At 33.9% G+C, this 14,578-nt stretch overlaps 1 protein-coding gene across 5 annotated transcripts in view; it reads left to right on the forward strand.

Moving 5' to 3' along the window:
• Nucleotides 1-4,613: 4,613 nt before the first annotated feature.
• Nucleotides 4,614-14,578, forward strand: part of Pvf1 (PDGF- and VEGF-related factor 1) — a 93,486-nt gene continuing 83,521 nt past the window's right edge. For 2 of the 5 annotated variants that reach the window (XR_012720898.1, XM_075302389.1), the window contains exon 1: nt 4,614-4,878. The gene's annotated coding sequence lies outside the window, so the exon portion shown is untranslated. The remainder of the gene's footprint in view (nt 4,879-14,578) is intronic. The other 3 variants (XM_075302386.1, XM_075302387.1, XM_075302388.1) reach the window with 3 other exon arrangements.

Below are 14,578 nucleotides of genomic sequence, written 5' to 3' on the forward strand. Positions count from 1 at the left end.
AAGCAATGTTGTATTTTCAGAGTATTGCCATGTTGTATTATAGCAGAGTACCCGGTAATCGAATATGAGACGATGTTATGTATGGCAACATCACAGGCCTTGCAAATCTTTATTAAAGCGGGCGATTAATTCAAATTTCAAAAAATAGGCTTGTTTCAGTAGAGTAATGGCATTCGACTCATTAATCACAATGAATATCTGTCGTGAATCGAGAAAACATCACTTCATTAACATTCAATCATAGGGAATTGCAGTGATGAAAACACCAGTGCAACGATGTTGTGCATAGTTCATACAAATAATGTATTCAGTTCTAAAATTATGATTTTTAGAATTTAGAGGACATTTTTTAATTGAATCTCTTATTCTTAAACTGAAATACATATATTTTTACATGTATAGCTTTGTTAATACAGTCGAAGCTCTGCTTAGCAAATAATCTATGTAGCTAAAATCCAATTTAACCAACGCACTATAGGGCGAACGACTGGTTTCAGAGGCAAAAAATTACAAAAATGCACTTATATGTTTAAAATTTGAAACATATGTTGTATATAATGTAAGAAGAGCTCATAGGAATTACCGTTAATATTTATACCCTGCACCAGTTTGTCTGTGAAAACATTTTTGTAATCAATATCTATGTATGTCGCAATTTTAGAGCAATCCACTTAAAATTTTGCACAATTATGTACATATTGGAAGAAATCAGTTTAGAATTAAATATTTCGCCTCATAAGCACTATTACGGCCCAGAAGCCAGAGTTTTACCCTGATTTGAATCAAATTTCTCACAAAGAATACAACTGATACTATTTGCAAGTGTGTTAAATTTGGTTACAATCGGTTCAGATTTATATATAGCTCACATATATATTAGAGCCACCGTGGTGCAATGGTTAGCATGCCCGCCTTGCATACACAAGGTCGTGGGTTCGATTCCTGCTTCGACCGAACACCAAAAGTTTTTCAGCGGTGGATTATTCTACCTCTGTAATGCTGGTGACATTTCTGAGGGTTACAAAGCTTCTCTAAGTGGTTTCACTGCAATGTGGAACGCCGTTCGGACTCGGCTATAAAAAGGAGGTCTCTTTTCATTGAGCTTAACATAGAATCGGGCAGCACTCAGTGATAAGAGAGAAGTTCACCAATGTGGTATCACAATGGACTGAATAGTCTAAGTGAGCCTGATACACCTAACCTATATTAGAGGTGTGCACATGACACAAAATTGTCGTGACTCAAGAAAACTTTCGTTTGTGACTCACGCTGATGACAACGACGTGAGTGTGCGTGAGCGTGATTTACAAACCAAATGTCGTGCTTAAGCATGAGTCGCGAAAATAATTTCTTCGTAAGTTTGCGTGAATAACGAATTCCGGAAAAATAAGCTCGCGAAAATAATCCCGCCCACGGACATAAAACGCTTACGAATTGAATTCATTTACAATCTTAGTGACACCTGGGATGATAAGAGTTTAATAACGCTCTCGATTTTAATCATGCTCATGGTTTCAGACACGTCGCTAAGATAAATTACTCATAAAATTATTCGTGAGTCACGACATTTTCGTGCGTGATTACACGCACAATGATAATGTTTGCTATTTTAGCAAACAGTGAATGCTTTCCCTTTTTCAGCAGACTTTTTGCTGTTTTAGCAGACTTCTCCTGTTTCTACTAACAAATTTCTTTGGGTATTGGTGCTGAACTTTTCTTCTAAATGAGTGCTGCCCTATTCTATGTATAGCTCAGTGACAAGGGGCCTCCTTCTTATAGCAAAGTCGTAACAATATCGACATAGGTGTAGAGTGGCCGTCGCGAGACGGGGAATCTTGGACCCGTGACCTGTAATCAATGTAGTAAAAAATTAAAAGCGATATATCAAAAACATTAAATCTCATAAAAGGATTTTAACCCTTTGTCGACGAATGTAACATATACAGTGAGCATTAAAAAGGTTGTACACAAATTTGAAATAAATTGTGGAAGGATATGAAAAATATGAAGTACATTTATATTTGTTATAACTTAATTTAAAGCTCGGGTATCAAGCTTCAATTTAAGTTATAACAAATATATATTTACATACTTCATATTTTCAATATAGTTTCACAATATATTTCATATTGGTGTACAACTTTTTTCTTTTCTAACTGTATGTGAATTTCGTATTTCCGCTGTAAAATCTACATTTATAAACCAATTTTGAAAATAAAATAGGTTCTATCAACGCAGAACACATGCAGCTATTAATTTGCATATTTAAATTGGAATATTTGTGCGTACGACCGGTCCCATCGCCCACTTTCCCGTCCCTTCATGGGGCCTCGTCCCCATGACGTAGGGACAGCGTACACACCATGATCTGGATCATGGCGGGGTGGAGGCAGAGGGATTTGACCAGCTACAGAGAAGGACTCATCAGTCGGATATATTAAAACACAAGATCAAATATTAGGTTATTCAATAAAACTAATGTATTAGTTATCCAAATATGCTAAAATTCTAGACTTCATCATATCAATACTAAGGTTAATGTCAACTAGATGATATATTGAATTAAAAATAATGCATATCCTACGAATAGGCTCCACAGAAGCATAATTCGAACGTTGAAAATCAATGTAAAGAAACTAGTAATTCCTAGATACCCTAAAAGGAACATTTATCCTAATCCTAGATATCAATTCCGAGCATGGAATATCCCCACTAACTAACCTATACATCCTAAGAGTAGGCAAATTAATCAGCCTCAATCTAGAAGTGTATGAAGGAAGAACAAAATCACTGTTTCAATGAAGATGTCTCAAAGCGAACAACAAGAACTGCTTCTGAACCGATTCTATCCTATCAATGTAAACTTCATACTGGGGATCCCACACGATAGAACCATACTCTAGAATGGGTCTAACAAGGGCAGTAAAAATCCTCTTTGTAACATAAGGGTCCGAAACTCCTTCGCCCAACGCCTTATGAATCCTAGAACCCCATACGCCTTACTCACCATCGAATCAATATGACCATTAAAATTAACATCAATAGGCCTAGACCTAAATAATCGCATAAACTTGCTTTTCCTTAAGTTCAAATCCATCAGATTTACCCTACACCAATCATCAAACCTATCCAAATCACCTTGTAATAAATGCACCTGACCAGAATTATCAAACGAGGAGAATAACTTAACGTCATCAGCATACATCAAAATCCTAGAGTTAACTGAGGTAAATCGTTTATAAATAACAAAAATAAGACAAACCCCAAATGACTACCCTGAGGCACACCCGATGGGACATCAAAGCACCTTGAATAGGAATCACCAAAAGACACAATCTGCGTACGGCAATCAAGATACGACGAAATACAAGCCAAAAGTGTACTGGCCAATCCAAAACTATCCAGCTTATACAACAAGAGCTTATGATTCACCCGGTCAAAAGCCTTACTAAAATCCGTATAAATAACATGAGTCTGATTCCCAACAACAAACTGATTAATAATATGAGAAGTAAATTCCACCAAGTTCGTAGTAGTCGATAGGCCCTTACGAAAACCATGCTGGCAGGGATCCAGTATCGAAGAAATGCCATGCGACAAAACATCAGTCACCATCTTTTCAAAAACCTTGGGAATAGCACTCAATTTTGCTATCCCCCTATTATTACCCACACCAAAGAAATCGAAATTCGTCTTCTTAAAACATAGTGAAAATACCTCATCCCGAGCAGCAACCATTTGAGACTCATGAGCAACATCCAAGAGGCAAAGAGAGAAAGCAGGGTGATACCTATCCTCAGAATAAGAAACAGGATCACATCTGGACAAATCAAAATTATAAGGATCTCCTACAAAAACCAAATCAAGAATCTTCCCAAAGAACACATGTAGATATTAATTTGCATATTTAAATTAGAGTATTTGTGCGTAAAAATGTCTTTATTTCAAATAAGCCGTATGAATCAATATCAACATCTTTGTATCCAAGGAAACATTTTTTGGGTATACAAAAATGTGTCGGAGACGCTAAATCGGCTCACGACATGAAGCTGAGCATTTTTGCCAAATAAACTTTGTCCATATTCAAAACAAATTTCGTTACAGTTCATGGAAGGTGGAAGTAGGTTTACATTTTTTTTAATAGAGGGGTTTTCGTTTCCCTGTGGGTATTGCAATCATATGCAATACCCACAACTTACAATAATCTGTTCCACATATAAGTACATGATATTAAGATATATTTGTAGGGCATAAAAACAACTTCCAATTTTTTTTACTGTGTACTATTTTTCTAGTAGTTATTTGCATTACAAACATTCTTACTATCTACCATTGTTAATTTATAGTGGGTGTATTTTTCCATACCTGACAACACAGGTGAGTTAATTTGAGAGATAAAGAGTAACGTGAGAGCCACTACGTATAGTATAATGATGTTAACCAAAAATTTAAATGCATTTTAACGGTTATTTCCCTCTCAATGAGTTTTTGTTAAAACAGATCAATGAAGTATACCCATATGGGAAGAGAATAATGAAGAGAGTTTATTATCAGAATGAGATTGGAATTCATTTGTGCGTTTGTGTATGAGGTTTTATAAAAAGTAGCTTCACTATGTTATACTCCCAACAGTTGTGAATAAAACTTGAAACCGTAAAGTAGCAAAATACGAATGACGACTATTCGTCTCAGACAGTAATAACTAAGCGTGTGAAATTGTATAAAAAAGAAAAACTAATATTCATTGAGATTTAAATGTCGTGATTAAAAAAAAAAACAAAATCGACTAAACAACGGAGAAATTAGTGGTAAAGAGTGTACGCAAAAAAAAAAACAAGAAAACAAACAAAAATATCCGAAATAAAAACAAAAAAACAGGTGAATAAATACGCCGTGAATTTTAAAACAAATTCCATACATTGAAAAAATATTTATTTGAGATAGTGTTCAAATAGTTATCATATAAAAATGATTGTTGAAATAGTATAACAATTAATTTTTTTTGTCTTCCGGCTTAGTGTTTTTTGTTTTTTAATTTTTAGTGAATTATATTAGCGTGTGTTTATATATTTTATAAAAATTCCCTTGTTACTCCTAGGGAATTATTTTGGTATGTCTATATGATCGTTGAATGGCAGTGTTTTGTTATGAATTTTAAAATTGAACGACCTTTAAAGCATTCGTTCATTCAATTATTACTACTAAATGTCTACTACTAACATATATAAAACACACAGAGTACGTATAATAACAACAAGAGTTTAAAAATCACCTGCTAAGTTGGGAATAGGGATGCGTACGTGAGTAAAAATATAATCACCAGTTTCAAGAATGCTTACGAGCTAACATTTTGGAAGAGTGGCGATTGGAACTCTATAAACTTGGCCCAGTATTGCTCCAATTTGGCTAACCAATTTGAAAACATACGTTTTCTTGAGGCCTACAAAATAGTGCTCCACGTTGGCGATTACCTCCTCACTGATATTTCGGCCCAGTGAGCGAGTTTTAAAATAAAAAGAAATTACGCGGTACGAAATCAAGAGAACGAACTGTTATCCTAAGTTCGCTACCCAATTCGACCAATTTAAATGTGTGAAGATTGTATCATATTTCAACTTTGCGATCCAGGTAGTCGATGTAGATCACATCCTATAAGCACGGTTGCCAGATTTTTTTCGGGAAATAAAAAATTCCAAAAATCCACAAAGAAAAATGCATATAATATATTTATGTACCAAAAAATAAAACCAACCTCATATTATCGAGGCCTTTTATATATAAAGACTTTAATAAAAATATTTATTAGGTATAATTATTTTTTTTTCCACTTGATAAAGAAATTTTCGAAGTTTAAAGAAAAAAATTAAAGTTCACAATTGCAAAACTCCACGAAGTATTATTGGTAAAATTTAAAAATTTTAGGAATTCTGAACTATTTTGGGTGTGACACGAATTTTTATTTAATAATTATTTGTGTATATTTTTTTTCACACAAAAATTATTAAAGTCAAAAAAAAAAAAACAAAACATAACAATTGCTTGAACTAATATACGATTCACTTTTTTTGAGTGAAGAATACTATCATGGTACATATAATGGACTGTGTAAAAGACAACGGAATAGATATTAAACTAAAATTAATGACGGAAGTGGGGAAATTTTGATATTTGTAACATAAATGTTAAGCTGCAATGGTAAACAGGAACGTGGTTTACCTCAACCTAATTCTACTTCGCTTTTACACGTTCTAACAGGTTGGCTGATAAGTCCCCGGCCTAACAAAGAAAAACACATTTTTTGTCAAAATTCGTTTTTATTACTCAACATAGTTCCCTTCAAGAGCGATACAACGATTGTAACGACCTTCCAATTTTTTGATACCATTTTGGTAGTACTCCTTCGGTTTTGCCTCAAAATAGGCCTCAGTTTCGGCGATCACCTCTTCATTGCACCCAAATTTTTTCCCTGCGAGCATCCTTTTGAGGTCTGAGAACAAGAAAAGTCGCTGGGGCCAGATCTGGAGAACACAGTGGGTGGGGAAGCAATTCGAAGCCCAATTCATGAAATTTTGCCATCGTTCTCAATGACTTGTGGCACGGTGCGTTGTCTTGGTGGAACAACACTTTTTTCTTCTTCATATGGGGCCGTTTTGTCGCGATTTCGACCTTCAAACGCTCCAATAACGCCATATAATAGTTACTGTTGATGGTTTTTCCCTTCTCAAGAAAATCGATAAAAATTAGTCCATGCGCATCCCCAAAAACAGAGGCCATTACTTTTCCAGCGGACTTTTGAGTCTTCCCACGCTTCGGAGACGGTTCACCGGTCGCTGTCCATTCAGCCGACTATCGATTGGGCTCAGGAGTGTAGTGATGGAGCCATGTTTCATCCATTTTCACATATCGACGGAAAAACTCGGATGTATTACGAGTTAACAGCTGAAAACACCGCTCAGAATCATCAACACGTTGTTGTTTTTGGTCTAATGAGAGCTCGCGCGGCACCAATTTTGCACATAGCTTCCGCATATCCAAATATTGATGAATGATGTGACCAACACGTTCCTTTGATATCTTTAAGGCCTCTGCTATCTCGATCAACTTCATTTTACGGTCATTCAAAATCATTTTGTGGATTTTTTTGATGTTTTCGTCGGTAACCACCTCTTTCGGGCGTCCACTGCATTCACCGTCCTCCGTGCTCATTTCACCACGCTTGAATTTTGCATACCAATCAATTATTGTTGATTTGCCTAGGGCAGAGTCGGGAAACTCATTATCAAGCCAAGTTTTGGCACCGTATTTTTTCCCTTCAGAAAACAGTATTTTATCAAAACACGAAATTCTTTTTTTCCATTTTTTTCACAATAACAAAAGTTGCTTCACAAACGATGCTCTATCTCACAAACTAATTGACTTACAGACGAATCATTTTTGACACGAATCATTTGAAGGTTGGTACTATATAAAAATAATATGCATTTAATACTAGCGACGCCATCTATGTGTCAGACCGGGGTCTTATCAGCCAACCTGTTACAGCAAATTTAATATTATCTGATTGACGGTGGAAATATTCCCAAACCATGGTTTTATCGATAGGCCAGTCTTCGCCCTCTTGCTTCCCTGTTTCGATCCATCTTTCGTCTAATGTCATGAAATGATTTAGAAATTTCCATAGATTGAAGTATTGATACCACTGAAATGTGTTACTTTCGTTGTTCGGAGTGAACCGCAGCGTCGCATAAATCTTTCTGTCGTCCAAAATTGCTTTAAAAAAACAATCCACGCGCATATTTTGTCAGTGACAGGCGACACAACTGACCTTTCCTGACAGCATTTCAAAGTCCAATTACATCCCCATCGTTATAAAGGGTGATTTGTTAAGAGCTTGATAACTTGTTTTTTAAAAAAAACGCATAAAATTTGCAAAATCTCATCGGTTCTTTATTTGAAACGTTAGATTGGTCCATGACATTTACTTTTTGAAGATAATTTCATTTAAATGTTGACCGCGGCTGCGTCTTAGGTGGTCCATTCGGAAAGTCCAATTTTGGGCAACTTTTTCGAGCATTTCGGCCGGAATAGCCCGAATTTCTTCGGAAATGTTGTCTTCCAAAGCTGGAATAGTTGCTGGCTTATTTCTGTAGACTTTAGACTTGACGTAGCCCCACAAAAAATAGTCTAAAGGCGTCAAATCGCATGATCTTGGTGGCCAACTTACCGGTCCATTTCTTGAGATGAATTGTTCTCCGAAGTTTTCCCTCAAAATGGCCATAGAATCGCGAGCTGTGTGGCATGTAGCGCCATCTTGTTGAAACCACATGTCAACCAAGTTCAGTTCTTCCATTTTTGGCAACAAAAAGTTTGTTAGCATCGAACGATAGCGATCGCCATTCACCGTAACGTTGCGTCCAACAGCATCTTTGAAAAAATACGGTCCAATGATTCCACCAGCGTACAAACCACACCAAACAGTGCATTTTTCGGGATGCATGGGCAGTTCTTGAACGGCTTCTGGTTGCTCTTCACTCCAAATGCGGCAATTTTGCTTATTTACGTAGCCATTCAACCAGAAATGAGCCTCATCGCTGAACAAAATTTGTCGATAAAAAAGCGGATTTTCTGCCAACTTTTCTAGGGCCCATTCACTGAAAATTCGACGTTGTGGCTCGTTAGTAAGTCTATTCATGATGAAATGTCAAAGCATACTGAGCATCTTTCTCTTTGACACCATGTCTGAAATCCCACGTGATCTGTCAAATACTAATGCATGAAAATCCTAACCTCAAAAGAATCACCCTTTAGTATCACTATAACGATCTCAACTGTGGGGGGAGATGAGGCTTCAGAAGTCAAATTTGGGAGGGTCTGTTTATATGGGGGCTATATAAATATGGTCCGATTTACACACTTGTTAAAGAGCATATACTAGCATCAAGTACAAAATTTCAACTGATATGAATGAAATATGCTCTTCCAAGAGACATCGCAAGTCAAATCAAGGGATCGGTTTATATGGGGGCTATATACATATATTTATGGACCAATTTATGCATGCGAAATTTTAACTATCGCGTACGAAATTTCAACCGGATCGGATGAAATTTTACCAATCAAGAGGCTTCGGAAATCAAATGTGGGGTCGGTTTATATGTCGAATACATCTAAAAGTGGTCCGATATGATCCATTTGCAATATCATCCGAACTACATCAATAAATTTCAGCAGACGGACGGCCATCGCTAGATTGACTCTGAATTTCACCACGACCCAATATATAAAGGGTGTTTTTCTAAGATCTTGCTGATTTAAAACTTAAATAAGACACATACCAAATTATGAAATGACCAAACAAAAATTTTTATTTGGTAGATAGTTTCTTTTAATTTAACATTTAAATATAATTTCGAGCATATGACCACCTCGACTATTTTGCATAAAGTTCATTCTGGAGGTCCAATTTTCGACCACCTTTTTAACATTTGAGGGCGTATTTCAGGAACGACACGTTGAATCTTGGTTCCCCACGTAAGCGGAGGACAATTCATCGGTCCATTTCTCGAAATAATGCTGTCGTTGAAATGGGCTTTCAATAAGTTCATTATTTCGCCCGCAGTATGACAAGTGGCACTATCCTGTTGAAACCCCATATTTCGTTTACATCCATATATAGAAGTTTTGGGCAAGAAAAATTAATTGATCATAATTCTATATAATTTGCATTTACGGTAACGCATAGTCCTTCCTCATTTTTAAAGAAATAAGGACCGATGATTTAAAGAAATAAGGACCGATGATCACTCTAGCCAAAAATAATCTACCAAATCTTTAAGAAAATTTTACCAAAAAAAAACTACCAAATAGGAAAATCTTTCGCAGTATGTTATTTGATCAAATTTTTGTGGTTTCTATTTCTCATTTTCTCAAAATTTTATTCTATAGAAACTTTTTGTCAAAATTTTATTTGTATAGAAAATTTTTAATATTCTTTTTGAAAATTCTTTATTTAAACTGAAAAAGATCGAATAAGAAACAAATAAATCAAGATAGAAAATTTTTTCAAAATTTTATTTCTATAGAAAAATTTCTCAAAATTTTTTTCTGTAGAAAATTTTGTCATTTTTGTTTTCTGTAAAAAATTTTGTCTACATTTTATTTCTATAGATCGTTTTCTCAAACTTTTATTCTATAAAAAATGTTCTCAAAATTTTATTTCTATAGAAAATTTTGTAAATTTTGTTTCTATAGAAAATTTTGTCAACATTTTATTTCTATAGAAAATTTTGTCAACATTTTATTTGTATAGAAAATTTTCTCAAAATTTTATTTCTATAGAATTTTTTTTCATTTTTTTTATAGAAAATTTTGTCTACATTTTATTTTCACAAAATTTTATTTCTATAGATCATTTTCTCAAAATTTTATTCTATAGAAAATGTTCTCAAAATTTTATTTCTATAGAAAATTTTGTCAACATTTTATTTCTATAGAAAATTTTCTCAAAATTTTATTTCTATAGAAAATTTTCTAAAAATTTTATTTCTATAGAAAATTTTCTCAAAATTTTATTTCTATAGAAAATTTTCTCAAAATTTTATTTCTATAGAAAATTTTGTCAAAATTTTATTTCTATAGAAAAATTTGTCAAAATTTTATTTCCATAGAAAATTTTTTCAAAATTGTATTTCTATAGATTTTTTTTTTAAATTTTATTTCTATAGAAAATTTTCTCAAAATTTTATTTCTATAGAAAATTTTCTCAAAATTTTATTTCTATAGAAAATTTTTTCAAAATTTTGTTTCTATAGATAATTTTGTCAAAATTTTATTTCTATAGAAAATTTTTTTAAAATTTTATTTCTATAGAAAATTTTGTCAAAATTGTATTTCTATAGAAAATTTTCTAAAAATTGTATTTCTATAGAAAAGTTTGTCAAAATTTTATTTCTTAGAAAATTATGTCAAAATTTTATTTCTATAAAAATTTTTGTCTAAATTTTATTTCTATAAAAATGTTTGTCTACATTTTATATCTATAGAAAATTTGGTAAAATTTAGTTGGTGAGAAATATTTTGAAAAATCTACCAAAACATCAAGAATTCTACCAATCTACCAAACATTAAAAAGTCTACCATTTGTGGTAGAATTCTACCAACTGTGGAAACCGTGCCGGAGATTCCACCAGCCCAGACCGCACCAAACAGTACATTTATCGGGGTGCATTGGTAATTCTTGAACTGCATGTGGATTGTCTTTGCTCCAAATATGGCCATATTGCTTGTCCATTCAACAAACGTGCGCCTTATCACTGAAGAAAATTTTGAGGTAATAAAAATTTTTAATTGAACACTGTTTTTCAAAATAAATTTCCACGATTTCGAAGCATTGTTCTAGAGTTAACCGATTCATGATGATTTGCCAAACAGTACACAGAAAAAATTTCACAAAAATTTGTCCAATTAAAGTCTTAATTGAGTTATAAAAAATATTCGATTAAAAATTTAATCGACTCCCCAAGTTTTTTAATTGAAACAAAAATTAATAGTATTTTTTAATTGACTTTCAATTATTTTTTTAGTTGATACTATCATTTCTGTGATTGAAGACTTTTCAATTAAAAATTAATTAATTTCGCGATTAAAGACAAAAAATATTCTTTGTGTACACTGAGTAGAGACGTCACTTTAAACTGTCAAAACAGCTGTCAGACGACAGAGTGATTCATATTAAAAAAAAAAACTAATAAAGAAGCACCGGTAGTAAAATTAGCATTGCTATTTTGGGCCACACATTCCGCTATTGATCACATTGTGGATATATTTATCCAAAAAATTGATCAGTTTAAACAATTTGGTATTTTATTCTCAAAAAATCAAAATCAAAAATGTTTTCCGTTTTTTGAACTTATATTGTCTGTTCCACAAAGAAAAATTATTTGCATTACAAAAAATGTCAAGGTATAGTAAATGCTATAAAATTGATAATAGGTATGCCTATGTACCTCGTGCAAGCCATCATCTAACTCAATCACCTGTATCGAAATGTTTAGTGACGTATTATTTGTTATTTCGATTTTTATATTTTGTTTTTATTTTAAACCTGTTTGTTATTTCGCTTTGTATACAACCGTAACATTATTCTACATGCAATAAATATTCAGAGCAAAATTCCCAATAATAATACTAGCATTGTAACAAAAAGAAAACCACAACATATCTAATTCTAATTAACTTTGCTTGTAATACAAACCCAAAAAAAAAAAAAAAACAGAGCAAAACAAATTCAATTTAGTATAAAAGGTGAATTAGAAAATGAAAAAAAAAATGAAAAGATTAGAACAAAACTAGTTTGACGATCATGTGAAATTTAAAATAAAAATAAATTCAATACTCCGCTCACCGGATGTTTTATCAATGGTGGTGGCGTTGTATTTGTGGCATTACCGCTGTTGATGTTGACGTCGATGACGATACGACTGCAATGTTATTAGCTTGTAGCGTTCTATCAGAAATTTGTTCGCATATGCGTTGGTGGTGTATCACCACCACCGACATCACCACATCACAAATAAATTCTGAAAGTTACGACGGGTAAATTTACATGACATGCGTTTATGGAATATATTACACCATGTGACAACACTTAATGCATATAAATTACCTTAATTAGTGTGGCATGGCCTGATGCGCGGCTAGGAGCAGAGAGATAAAAATAAGAAGAAAACAAAGTCCCTTTAAACCTTTTTCGATGCGCCATAAAGTGTTTTTAGTTTGTAGAGTTTGTTAAAACCGGTTTCATTTCTTTCTGGGTTTTTCTTTTTCACTTAACCCTTGATATTATGACACATCAAAATTCTGATATGAAATTCGTCAAACTGTTTTGTTCACGACATTTGTTGATTTTTATAAAAAATTTTCTTATACCAACTATCATATTTACTAAAAAGAAATATTAATAGTGTGTAACAGGTTGGCTGATAAGTCCCCGGTCTAACAAAGAAAAACACATTTTTTGTCAAAATTCGTTTTTATTATTCAACATAGTTCCCTTCAAGAGCGATACAACGATTATAACGACCTTCCAATTTTTTGATACCATTTTGGAAGTACTCCTTCGGTTTTGCCTCAAAATAGGCCTCAGTTTCGACGATCACCTCTTCATTGCAGCCAAATTTTTTCTGAGGTCTGAGGTCTGAGAACAAGAAAAAGTCGCTGGGGGCCAGATCTGGAGAATACGGTGGGTGGGGAAGCAATTTGAAGCCCAATTCATGAATGTTTGCCATCGTTCTCAATGACTTGTGACACTTTTTTCTTCTTCATATGGGGCCGTTTTGCCGCGATTTTGAACTTCAAACGCTCCAATAACGCCATATAATAGTCACTGTTGATGGTTTTTCCCTTCTCAAGATAATCGATAAAAATTATTCCATGCGCATCCCAAACAAGTATATAAAGCAGTAAGTTCTTCCGGGCCGAATCTTAAATACCCACCACCATGAACCAAATATTAGGATTTGCTTTGAAATTTCAGGAGGGCTTGAGGACACTTCCCGAAGATAAAAGTAAAGATTTTACCTAGGTTAAAGTGGCAGCCCGATTAAGATTCAGGCTCACTTAGACTATTCAGTCCATTGTGATAAGGATTTTACCTAAGAAGACTAGATCAGATTCTGGATTTTATAAATCTATTTTTTGTTTGAGTTCTAGAGGAATCATTAACACCTCTTGTAAGTGTGCAAGAAAATTATAAAATAGCGTCTTGATTTGAAATCTTTTAATCTGTAGATTTTCACCCGAGAAGTAAAATCTGGAAATTTTACATTGAGTTTCAAGCAATTTTCATGATCAGTGCGCCTTCTAAACCCTCAAGAACCAAGAAGTGAAGTCGGTCTATATAGAGGCATTACCAAATGGACCGATAAAAACTTAATCCCACACACGTTTTTGTGAGCCTAAAATACCAGAATATTTACAATTTCAGGCAAATCGGATAAAAACTACGGTTTCTAAAAACCCAAGGAGTTAAATCTGGTGATCGTTCTTATTGGGGCTATACTAAAATATGTACCGATACTCACCGTTTTCGGCACACCTCTTTATGGCCCGAAAATACCTCTAGATTTCCAATTTCAGGCAAATTGGATAAAAACTTCGGATTCTAGAAGCCCAAGAAGTAAATTCGGGATATCGGTCTATATGGGGGGCTATACCAAAACATAGACCGATACTCACCATTTGTGGCACACCTCTTTATGGTCCTAAAATACCTATAAATTTCCAATTTCAGGCAAATTGTATATAAACTACGGATTCTATAAACCCAAGATGAAAAATCGGGAGATCGGTCTATATGGGGGCTATACCAAAACATGGAACGATACGGACCATTTTCGGCACACCTTTTGATGGTCCTCAAGTACCTCTAGATTTTCAATTTCAGGCAAATTGGATAAAAACTATGGTTTCTATAAGCCCAAGACCCCAAATCGGGAGGTCGGTTTATATGGGGACCATACCAAAACATGGACCGAGCTCACAATTTTTGGCACACCTCTTTACGGTTCTAAAGTACCTC

Source organism: Haematobia irritans, chromosome 3 (assembly GCF_050003625.1).
Source record: "Haematobia irritans isolate KBUSLIRL chromosome 3, ASM5000362v1, whole genome shotgun sequence".
NCBI lineage: Eukaryota > Metazoa > Arthropoda > Insecta > Diptera > Muscidae > Haematobia > Haematobia irritans.